The sequence below is a fragment of the Micropterus salmoides genome, unplaced genomic scaffold, assembly GCF_014851395.1.
Source record: "Micropterus salmoides isolate LMB-PRFRI ecotype aquatic unplaced genomic scaffold, ASM1485139v1 Ms_hic_scaffold_20, whole genome shotgun sequence".
Classification (NCBI taxonomy): Eukaryota; Metazoa; Chordata; class Actinopteri; order Centrarchiformes; family Centrarchidae; genus Micropterus; species Micropterus salmoides.
The window spans coordinates 13,011,065-13,023,173 of record NW_024041151.1 but is presented as its reverse complement, the minus strand read 5'-3'; the positions used below and the strand labels follow the sequence as shown (position 1 = coordinate 13,023,173).

The window sequence follows — 12,109 nt, the reverse complement described above, 5'->3', positions numbered from 1 at the left end:
ACATCTATGCATCCACTGAACTTACTGTCTGTTTTTGTGCACATTTACACACATGTTTTGTCAGGAGTGGTGTGCCTGTGTGTGTGCGCGTCACGCCGTCCACGTCTATGTGCATATGCAGTATGGGCGTGTCTGTGCACGAGTGTATTTGTATGCGCATAAATGTTGGTTGTGTGTCAGCAGAGTTCCTCACCCAAACAGGTCATGAAAAAGGGACTCTTGACTGCTGCCTTTCCACCACAGTGGCCACTCTGCCTGCAGCCACACGGTTAACTGCGAATTAAAAACACTCTCCACAAACCCAGAGTGAAAGAAATATTTCAGTGCGTCACTCACAATCTAAAAGCATTTCTGAAATTTTATGAGATGGTCCTGCCTTCAGAAGTGTAGCCAGTTACAGTATATTTATATATTTTGTTGTTATTATCTTAAAGGGGCGGTTTACCCAAGTATCATCTGCACAATGTACCCGTATGAGCGTTATATTATTAGGCATTGTATTATTGGTTCATTATTACTGACTATGGTATTTTACTGTTGTATTTCATACAGAGAAGTAATTTGAACTATTTTATATAAAGTTTGGTAGTTCATTCTTTAACAATGTACCATATTTAATGTCTAAGTTGAAATGGAGTTAATCTTTGTCCACGGAGAAAATACAAAGTAACTAGTATCTAAAGCTTTGGAATGTAAGTAGTGGATAAAACCATGTTTCTCTTTGAAATGTAGTGAGGTAGAAGTCTAATGTGCTGGTAACTCAAATAAAGTACAAGTACCTAAAAATTGCACTACAGTACCTGAGTAAATGTACTTAGTTACATTCCAACTCTGTCTATGTCTGAGATTTCTCCCGCCACCCCAACAACATGAAGGTGAATGGAATTTTGTTTGTGTTCCTCATCTGATCACGCCATTGAATTTTTATTTTATTTAACAGCGAGTCTCTCCAATAAGAAAGTCTTACTTTACTCTGGATAATCTACAGACTTCAGTTTCCATAGGGACTGTGTCTTTAAAATTAAGTAGTTAAATTGAATGCTGTAAACATTAAGAAGTATATATGTGGCCTTATTTAAACCCGCTGACTGTGTTTGTATGTTTGTGTATGTGTGTGTATTCGTGATGATAATGAAACTGTCACTTCTGCCAACAAACAGAACGTGACTGACTACAAAACTCAGAAATCTGAAGCACAGGCATGTTCCAGCATGAGTCACAATCTCTCTCTCTCACATACACACACACACACAGACTGTCCAAATTATTGGAACCAACGATTATTGGCAATAAACACCAATCAGCTTGCTCGCACATCGTGTCAGTGTGTGTTTACCTCTTCCTTTACAATCCATAAATGTGAAACTTGGGCGCATATTGTCTCCCTCCACATTGTGTGTCTTTTGTACCATTTGTTCATGATGAAAAGAAACCCACACCCCTGCTGCACAGTGCACACACGACACACAAAGCACCATGTGTTACGTACTGTATGGGGGTGGTTCACTGAAGCCACCGCTACACTCACACACCCACACACACCCACACACACACACACACACACACACACACACACGCACACACACGCGCACACACACACACACACGCACACACACGCGCACGTGTATATATCAGCACACACAACAACTTAATGTAATGTGATCATTACTTCTTTAGCCACAGATACAGTGCAGCTCCCAACCTGCCTCACCATGATGGGCATTGGCCAACCGCAAACACACACACGTACATGCACATGCTTCTTGCACACTCCTCCTCATTGTTATTTTATATTAGACTTTTTGCCCTTTTTCAAATGTTGTGTTATTGATGGGGTTTTTAAACATTTTTCCAATATAACAAATTTATTTATGTAATTTCTCTTTTTATTTCATAATGGTACATTTCATGACACTGGTGTAGCCCACCATTCAGCCAATCACATGTCTGCAACCTCTTAAACAAGAAAGCTCAACAACTGTTCCCAGATTGAGCCAGTTTAGCTATTAGCTAAAGCAACAACAGTGTTAAAGTAATTCTGAGTCAGCTATCTAGCTGCTGCTGTAAATAACCACAACACACAGACACAAAGTTAACAATGTCCTCATATTCTTTTTTAGCTTAACAAGCTTGCACATGCTACCTACCTAGCTGGCTACCTAGCCTGGTTGGGCTGTGAGCTTGGTTTATTACTCAGCATCAAGGTGAAGGGCCAGTGTTCACAGCAGCAGCTAACATTTGCTTGTTGCTTCTTTCACACTTAAATACAGACTCAGACACACAACTCTGTGAAGATCAAAAAGACCTACAGTCTTTCACTGTAGTCGCTCTAGCCAACAGGAGCTACCTCACACTGCTAACACTGGCTCTTTTATGCTGATTAATTATCTAAGCTCACAAACTGGCCTGGTGCTTATTTACAGCAGAAGTCTCTTGTTTGTTGATTCAGGATAACATTATCAGTTGTTGCTCTAGTTAACAGAAGCTAACAAGCTAAATTTGGTAACAGTTGTTGAGTTCGCTAGCTTAAGAGAGGCAGCTACTGTTATGAAAAGTGACATTATGAAATTAAACTTAATTTCAAAGCAATTTCAAAAGCAATATTTCTGTTGTGTTTCAGTGATACCATATTAAATGAATAAAAAAGACATTGTTAAATAAGTAATCATATGAATAAATTGTGTAAAATATATAAATGAACCAACAAGTTATTTTTTATTACCAACAAGAAATTATTAAACAGAATTATGAAATGTTATTATGACATTATAACAATTAAATAACATTTTGTAATAATGTTTTGATAATTACTTCAATTATTTCACAACTTATTGGTTCATTTATATATTTTACACAATTTATTCACAATTTATTTATTGTAGAAAATAGAAAAAGAGACATTAACAATAAACATTGTTCAACTCAGTTTAAAACAGCTTGACACATGTTTGAATTGAATATCCTTTAAAGAGATACTCTTGCATGTCTGTGCTTGTATTGTCAAACAGTGATGCAGAGATGGATTAAAAATAACTCAGACTTCAGTAACTAAAGATATATGCAAGTGAATACCATAGCAACTCTCAGCTTTAAAAGCTTACATGAGTGAGTTCAATGTGAAAGGGAACCATCTGATGACAATGTCTAATGCTCCATAACTTTTCTTTGCTTTCGTAAAAGAATTCAGCCCATAATAAAATATCAAGTGTTATATAAATACCTGCTTCTCCAAAGACAGTGAATGAGATGCATTGTGGCATTGTCAAAAGATAACGTGATATTTAAGGATCCACTGATTAAATATATATATATGTTTCAATGAATATGCGTACTTGTACAATTTATTAGAATGTAATCTGATTTCCGATTCAGTTCACTCTTCTGTTCAATTCATTTCATTAATTAATTTGGCTATTATGACCACAATGATGAGAGCTGATCAAATAAAGACAAATAGTAACAAGTTAAGGGTTATTGTACTTTTTGGCCATTTATGTTTTTATAAAAAAATTTAAGATTAATTCAGCTATCCATTAATAGTTACAATACAAATCGACATCCGTGAGAAACGCATGCATTAAACTGATTGCAGCCGTCACATATGCACACGCTCACACACACACACACACACACACACACACACACACACACACACACACAAAACACACACACATTGAGAAGAAAGTCAGGAGTTTTAATTAAATAAAGGTCCAGAGGAGCCCACAGTCTCTCAGCCTTGTGTGGGATGTAGTTTGGCTGGGCATGAAGCAGTATAACCAGACATACTCCTTTGTTATTCCCCCTCTCAGACAAGACACACGCAGGCACACACACACACACATTCACACAGATGTTATGTTGGTTAATTTTAACACCCTACTCTGACCTGAAGGCACCTCTTGCTATCACCGTGTGCACTGTATAGTTCAGATAAGGTCAGTCAGTGGGCTGAGATTTCTGTTTTAACACCCCTAGTTGGAGTCCTCCTGCTCAACACACACATACACACACACACACACACTCGCACGTACACACACACTTATACACACACGTGTCCTCACCATAGACTGTTTAAAAAGTTCCTCGCATGCACACACACACACACATACTCATGATGAAAGGAGTAATGTGAAACCATGTAGCCACTTCATGCAAAGAAATATGCACAGGAAAGCAAATTACTGTTAAGACAGTTTTAGACAGCATACCAGGCCTCATTCATATTAGTAAACAAGGAAAAGACAACACCGTCAACTAGAGCGAAGACTGTGTGAGAAAATTAAAATAGCTTATGAAGACTTGAAATCAGAAAGACAATCTTTAGTTATCAGTTATCTATTTATGCATCATAAATATATTGGGAAATCCAAAAAAAATCAGTTTAAGCAAAATAAGGTCAAATACACATTTAACTTGGAGTATTGTAACATTGGGCTATAAATGTAAAAATAAATATATAACTGTCCTTTTGTCTCCAAATGGCTGAAATTATTCCAGCACTTACTCATGTCCAGACAGCATAATGCCACTACACTGCCCATAAATGAGAACGGCTAGACTAGATTAAACTGCCAGCGCATTGACACAGGGGAGATGGTATCATAAAAAAAATCCCAGAAGACTGACGTAAACTGACAGGAAACATGTCATCAACATCTGTCAGAAATGCTCAGACGAAAAAGCTTGTTTAATAGATTTAAACAAACACATTACATCGTATTGAGGAGTGTCTGTTTCATGAGAATACAAATCTGGAAGATCTTTGTGGTTAAGTACTTACTTTAAGTCTTCTTGACACTGAACATGTAGCATGTGAAACTGAAAAATGTGTTTTGCTTATTCTTACTTCATCTGGATGTTTGACCTTGGCTGTGCCGAAAGAAGTCTGTGCAGCGTTTGACACTAGAAGGCTGTTTCCAAATGACTCTGTTTCTCTCAGCTCAACTAAAATTTTATTTTAACATGCCTACCAACAATGTATGATTTTGTCACATCACGACTGGTGTGATAGCCAATCGTGGTCCAGTATGCATCTTGCACAAATGTGATGTGGAAACCTGTGCACATACACTGAGAATGGAGACATCTTATACGCAGCAGTTAAACCTCTGTAATGAAAATATTTATTGATATTCGAAGAGTCTTGATTTTTCAACGAGACAAAAGGAGTCAATGTAATTTTAAGAATCTTTAACCGGTTAACTGAACAATTTTTGGAAAAAGCATATCAGACACAAATTATTATTCCAAGTGTATTTTTACATTCTTATGATTATATGCCTTGAACCATGTCTGGAGCGTAATTATATACTCACTAATGATAAGAGAGATTATTTTTCAATACGTTTTTTCTTTAAATATCATATATATACTGTATGTATTTTTCACAAATGTTTTTAATTGCACTTTGCTGTGATCTTCTCCAAGATATAAACTAAATTATACCTTCCTCTCCACAGTACAATATTTGGCAGCTGTGGCTTTAACCAGGGGACTGTGATAGTTTTGCTGTCAAAAGCTTAACAGATATTTGGTATGTTCTCAGGTAGGATACCACGAATCAAAAAGGTTTGACCCCAAATCAACAATTAGTGACACTACGGTTCCCCTAGCAAGCAACAATCCCTCCAACATATGTCAGATAAATTATTACATTTTGACATAAGACACGGAGTACAAACATCGTATTTTTGTGAGAGAATATTTCAATTACTTTCGTGTTCATATCCAGCTATCAAACTACTGTTGAAGGTCACTGAAGTGTGTCTCACCTTCCATCCCTCCCTCCTGTCTTTCCACCATCCACCCATCCCAGTACCCTCCTGCACCTGATATCATTATCACCCCCCAAAAACCCAACTCCTCCACCCTCCATCCCTACCTGTCACCCTCCCTCATACCCCTGCTGCTCATCACGTCCCTCTCACTCTCCCTCTGGTATCTGACACATCTCTCACAGTTCCTACTCCCCTCTCCACTCTTTACCCTGCCTTGCTCTCCCTCATACCACCCCCCCCCCCCCCCTCGCCACCCTTTCTCTCTGCATATCTGTCCCCTCATTCTTTCAGTTTTGCCTCCTCTACCTATCGCTGTCCCTGCGGCTCTCTCTGAACCCCTCCTTTTCTCCGTCCCTCTCTACTTTCTGACACACTACGTGTGGCTGGTGAACTTCCTTCTGTGTTCCATCTGCCCCTTTCCCACCTCTCCCACTCCCTTCCAGCAGACCCACCTACTCAACGGGTGCTCACCATACATGCATACAGGCGCACACTCAGCCCGGAGCTGTCAACTCACCCCTCAGACGATCCGCGCTCTACCGCAGTTCAACAGCAGGGGGAGTGTCAGGTCGCGGAGGACAGGCCGGTGGGGTGGTAGTGGGGGGGTGGTGGTGGTGGTGGTGGTGGTGGAGTGGGGGGGTGACAGCAGAGCGGGCCCTCAGCTCCTGGAGAGGGAAGCTGAAGGACAAAGAGCAAACAAGTTGAGTGTGACCTATTTTTCTTGTTAATTAGGAAATAATTATCTTGAAACTTGAATGATTTATAATTTAACTAAATAAACTTTTGTGCACAAGAATGAAAATGAAATCCATTACATTTATGTAGAGCTGCAAATATTAGTCTGTTAATTGAGAAAAATAATGCAAATATTTTGAGTATCAATTAATCATTTAACTTATTATTCAAACAGAATTGCTGGATCACAAACATGCTGCTTTTCTTGATTAACATGACGGTAAACTGAATATCATTTTCTTCTGGACATTTGGCCAGACAAAAGAAGACCATCTGTAAATGTGCATGTCACTCTTTTCCTGAAACTGATTAATGATTAATCAAGAAAATAACTGGCAGATTAATCAATAATGAAAACAATACTTGACTGTAGCCCTACATTTACGGTTGTAATCTATTCTAAAACACTTTGGGGTTCCCTAACAACAATTCAGTATAAATGATGCTAAACCAAAGTCCGCTAACCAAACATGTTAGAAACAAACCAAGTCTCGACTATTTTTTATTTTTCTGTTTTGTTTCATATGCCCTGCTGTTACAAAATAAGCGGCTGTTGTCACTGTGATACTGGGATCTTAAATGGGTTAACACAGATAGACTCGTGAGGATTTGTGCTTGATTGTTGAGACTGAGTGAGGATTAATCCCAATTAAGGTAACAACATTCCCTCACCAGTATTAAGGCTTGTGGGGAAATATTTTAATTGGCAGATATCTGTGTAATTGTTTTATTATACTTACAACAAAATTATATACATACATATCTTACGGTCTCAACAAAAAAATGTATATATTATCCACAAAAATTAGAGACATTGTGTTACAGTAGAGTGCATTGGATCAAGTATTTCATATTCTTTCATTTCATTTTCTTTCCACCCCCTATGTAGCTTACAGTACATCTATGACTTATAACACATTATGATAGCACTGCTCAGTGTAAAACAGTCCTATGATCTGTCTACTGCCCCCACCTGCTGGTTAGAAAGCTATCATGTTTTTGTTACTCAACAAATTGAACCCTGGCCAATCTCAGTGTGTTTATTGTCTGAGCATTAATGTGTGTGTGTGTGTGTGTGTGTGTGTGTGTGTGTGTGTGTGTGTGTGAGAGAGAGAGAGAGAGAGAGAGAGAGAGAGAGCGCCTGTGTGTGTTTACACAAAGAGATGTTCAGTCACTTCCACCCACTTAGATTATCTCTATTTAGTTCACAGTGATCTTTCTCCCACACCTATCTCCTGCACCCATTCCCTCTAACAATAAAAGAGCACAACCGCAGCGGACCACTGCATCAGGGCCACTGGCCTAATGAACTTCACATACTGACTAGCAAAAATAATCAGCCACCCTGCCATAAAACCTGCACATACAGTAATAACTTGCATTTGCTGGCCAGTGTTTATCACACCAATGCTCTCACAAACCACAGGAGGGGTGAGTCTGTGACCTTAAGAGCTATGGGGCCTGTACTGTCTAATTCCATGTTTATGGTTTGCCTTTTATAACACACAGACGGAGCTGCCCAGGCCACAAGCACACGGAAATATCATCATGCGCCCTCTCTACTGCTAATTGGTGCCTTGGTACCATCCCTCTGGTGGGGATTCAGCTTTGTGCAGGGCGACCTGAGGAGCGAGGCCAATTTCAACCTTTGCTTATTTTTTCTCTCTCTTGCTCCACAGAATGTACCGTGCCACTGTCAAGCCAATGGATATTAACAGCAAGGTTCACTTTAACAAAAAGAAAACTGACAAAGTAAACTTGTAACATGATTTACGTTTATATATAAATTAATATATATTCATAAAGCATTGGCAAACAATGCCTACAAAGATATGTGACTGAGATCATTACACTTGACCTTTTTTGCTCACATCCCATACATTTCTGACTAAACACATTAAAACAATAACATTTCCATAAAAAAATTGCACCCTGCCTCCTCCGTGGGAGAGGTCTTTATTATGCTAAGAACCAGGAAAAACATTTGGTAAAAAATAATGTTAATGGATTTGTTTTCGTGAACATCGTTTTAAAGTGTTGTGTGCACTGCAAGTAAGTGTTGTAATTTTTAGATCCCTGAAACTATATAGCAGTTCAACATTATGGTTTCCTTGGCAACAGCGCGTATTACTTTGAATCTTATCAACTTTTACACCTTGGCTTCACACCAGACTCAAATCTGCAGTTCAGTAGACTCATTGATTAAGACATTATAACACAGAAAGGGAATGATTTTACTGCTGTACGACATTTTTGCTTAGCTCAGAAAGAGGTTTTACATTTTCCTGACACATATCAAAAGAAGAAAGCTAGATGCCAGGAAATGGAGCATCTGCAAAGAGAAAACGCACAGCAGTATGGGAGGGAAATGGAGGGATGACTGGCTTGCGGTGCTGTGGATGATGTGAAGAGGACAACAAAGTAATTATGGGACGACTAAGGATAGACATAGAACTGGGGCGAGAGTGGGGAGGAAAGAAAGACTGAAGAGAAAAAGAAGAAGAAGAAGGAGTGGGGGGGTGAAGTAACCTGCGGAGTCTCCATCACACCATGGTTTTATTAGCCTCTGACTGTGGTGGCAAACATATTCTGCAGCCATCTGGAGTGGGGGGGGGGGGGGGGGGGGGTTCCACTTAGCTGTCTGTCCACCAATTCACTTTCAGACATATCTGCCATATCTCTTGTCTTTTGTGTTTCATTCTGTCTTCATTCATTCTGTTTTCTGTGTGTCTAACTGACTGATTCATGTTTATGTGCAGGTCTATCTGTCAGTCAAGCTGTCTGGGCTCATTCTTCCAGCTGTCTACCATATTCACTAAAGACCCTGATAAACCCTTGTGGTATCCATATTCATAATATGTACACATCCACACATCTACAGAATCACAAACACATCTTCATGGTCTATTCCTCCAACTGAACTATTCTTATCATCCACAAGGGGTCACGATTACGCTGAACAGATTCTTCATCAAGTTTTAACTGTGATCTGCAGTCATTTGTATTCTGATTAATCAGACTCTGCAAGGTTTCATTTGTAATCACAGCTGGTTATAGTTTTGGTTTAGATGTGTGATTTTGTTAGGGCAGAATTTCAAGTTGAAAACAATGAATGGAATAAAAAATATTTTACAGTGTTTATGGTACACTGCAGAAGTACAGTGCCAAAATCACATTCACTCTGTAGTCACAACTCAGATTTGGCATAGACCGGTACATACTTTTCTGCCAGTTAGTGATATGAATGCTACCGGTTCCTTCAGTCACCTTGCATATTAGAGAGTAGAGTAGATTTGTCCAGCTATTAAAGAGCCTCAAATATTTGGCATTATGCACATTTCATATTTTAGTTTGCTAAAATATCTGTTTTGCAGACACAAATCAAAAAATGATTCTGTCTGTGGTGATACTCTTGTAATTTATTTCTATTAAAAGTGGTTAGATGTTTGGGTTAACAGTTTAGAAGTGTGTAAGCATTGCACACTTACAGTCAACCTGTGATTTGTTTTTACAATTTCACAATTTACAGTAGATAAATGAATAAATAAAATCACTGGGATTTTATCTCTCTTTGTGTAAACACACACACATACACACACACACACACACACACACACACACACACACACACTTATTTATTTAATTACAAACGTGGACAAAGCATGTTGAGTTCATTTAATTCTCAGTGCATCACCTGGTGCTGTATCAAAGCATGTAGGGAGGCAACAACAGTGAGGACACGTAAGACCAGCTATTAATCAACAATCTTCTCCAGCAATACTTTAATAATGAACCACGTTTCCCACAATGCTTCATTCCTGAGTGCACGTGTCAACGCTGCCAGCAAACCGGACTGAACGTCACATTCCTGCATTCCCTTTTTTCTCAGTCTGGGACGTCGGAGTTACCCACTAGATAGCTAATCCTCTTTACCACTTCTCTTTTTGAGAAACACACCCATGACACCGCGGATTTGATCTCAGGAGGTGATCCCGGGTCCCCCAAGGAGTCAGAATCTCAATTCGGGTAAAGGATTTATTGCATTTTAAGCCGGTGAAGGTGTCTCCCGGTTGGAGTGCTGTGGTAACGTTATAACCGTGGTAACCAGATAACAGTTTTAAGATGCGCTGAATTTGCTGTGAGTGACCCGGTTATACTTCGACCTCAACCGGCAGACCTGTTGATATAGCGGAGTTTACTGAGGGTGTGTTGAATTTGTAACGTGTGGCCTGTTGTTTACTGTTGTACTTAAGAGCTAGCTAGCGTTAGCCGGCTGGTTAGCCGCAAAGCTTGCGTCACCATTGTTACCGGTGATAAACGGGCAGACTCACCAGGGTGTGGAGGCGCCTCCAGATGTGTCTTTGTTACTTTGACAAGGGGCATTGTGGTGCAGCCATTTGGTTAACGTTGCCATACACATCCTGTCAAGCTACACCGCTTGGCTAACGGCGCTAGCATCCCAGGCAGCATGGGCGTGGTTATAGGAGTGCAAAATAGAAATAAACTATAACGTTAATTACTAAGGTGATGACGGTCAGTTGGCGTGGTCAACTCTGCAGTCTGTTTGGTTTCAGTAACGTCGCGTTAAACATGCGGAAATAACAGGAATAACTGTTAGCCGTTCAAAATGTTAGTTGTCAGTCTCTGCCCTGGACAGGAGCTGAGCTTGCAGCAGTCCAGCAACCTGTCAGCTGTTGGCCTGAACAACAAAGAGTTGATCACAGCTGCTGATCGTCTGTGGCAGAACGGAGGGGGAGATTACTGATATACCTTAAACTCAAATATGTAGCATAGGATCTGTCATCTCTTATGAATGGTGAAGCAGATGCAAGCATTTGTTTAAGTAATTGGTTCGCATGATGTTTAATTAGATGGGTACCAGAAAGGACCAACCTAAACCAAGTTCAATGTGTGGTGGAATAAACCTGCCACTTAAAAATCAAGACAATTATATATGAGTACTCATCTGTTGTAAGTTTACAAACTTTTAAAACTAAGCTGTCTGTCCTCTAGGAGTCCAGACTGATGTTTTTGAGGTTATACTTAAGTCGAGTTTGCTCATAACATTCCTGAGATTCCTGCTGGTCAGAGACAGATTGGATCAGAGTGACTTTAGTGAGGTAAAGGAATGGTTTGCATGCCACCAAAGGTCACGTAACAGATACCCTCCTGCTATGAATGAGACAGGATTTGTCACGTTTTGATACAGAAAAGCATCACAGAATTAGCATGATTTATCTGAGGCAGGCAGCTGTTTCAGCAGCGAATGGATTCAAGAAGTGATAATCAAATATATCCAAGTGTGCCGAGAGGAAGATGTGTTCCTTTGATACAAGTATATCGTAAGAGTGTATGATCCTTTCCCAAGTTGCCCACCTACCGCAAGTAGAGACACATGCTAATTTATCAGTCTGCCTAGTTGCAAGTCAGGTTCAGCCAGTGTCTCATCCTGAACCCTGTATTCATTGTGTTATTATTTAACTTGGCTAAGTGCCCGTCAAGACTGATGAAGTCATTTGTTTACCTTTTTACCTTTTTGTGAACATGGCACAGCCAAACGTGTAGATTAATTAAAAATCTATTATTTATTAATTAAA

The 12,109-nt window shown here is 39.5% G+C and overlaps 1 protein-coding gene across 3 annotated transcripts in view; it reads left to right on the top strand.

Annotated features, from left to right (window-relative positions):
- The first annotated feature begins 10,351 nt into the window (after window positions 1-10,351).
- Window positions 10,352-12,109, top strand: part of ctif (CBP80/20-dependent translation initiation factor) — a 68,436-nt gene continuing 66,678 nt past the window's right edge. For 2 of the 3 annotated variants that reach the window (XR_005446765.1, XM_038733623.1), the window contains exon 1: window positions 10,352-10,538. The gene's annotated coding sequence lies outside the window, so the exon portion shown is untranslated. The remainder of the gene's footprint in view (window positions 10,539-12,109) is intronic. The other variant, XM_038733624.1, reaches the window with a different exon arrangement.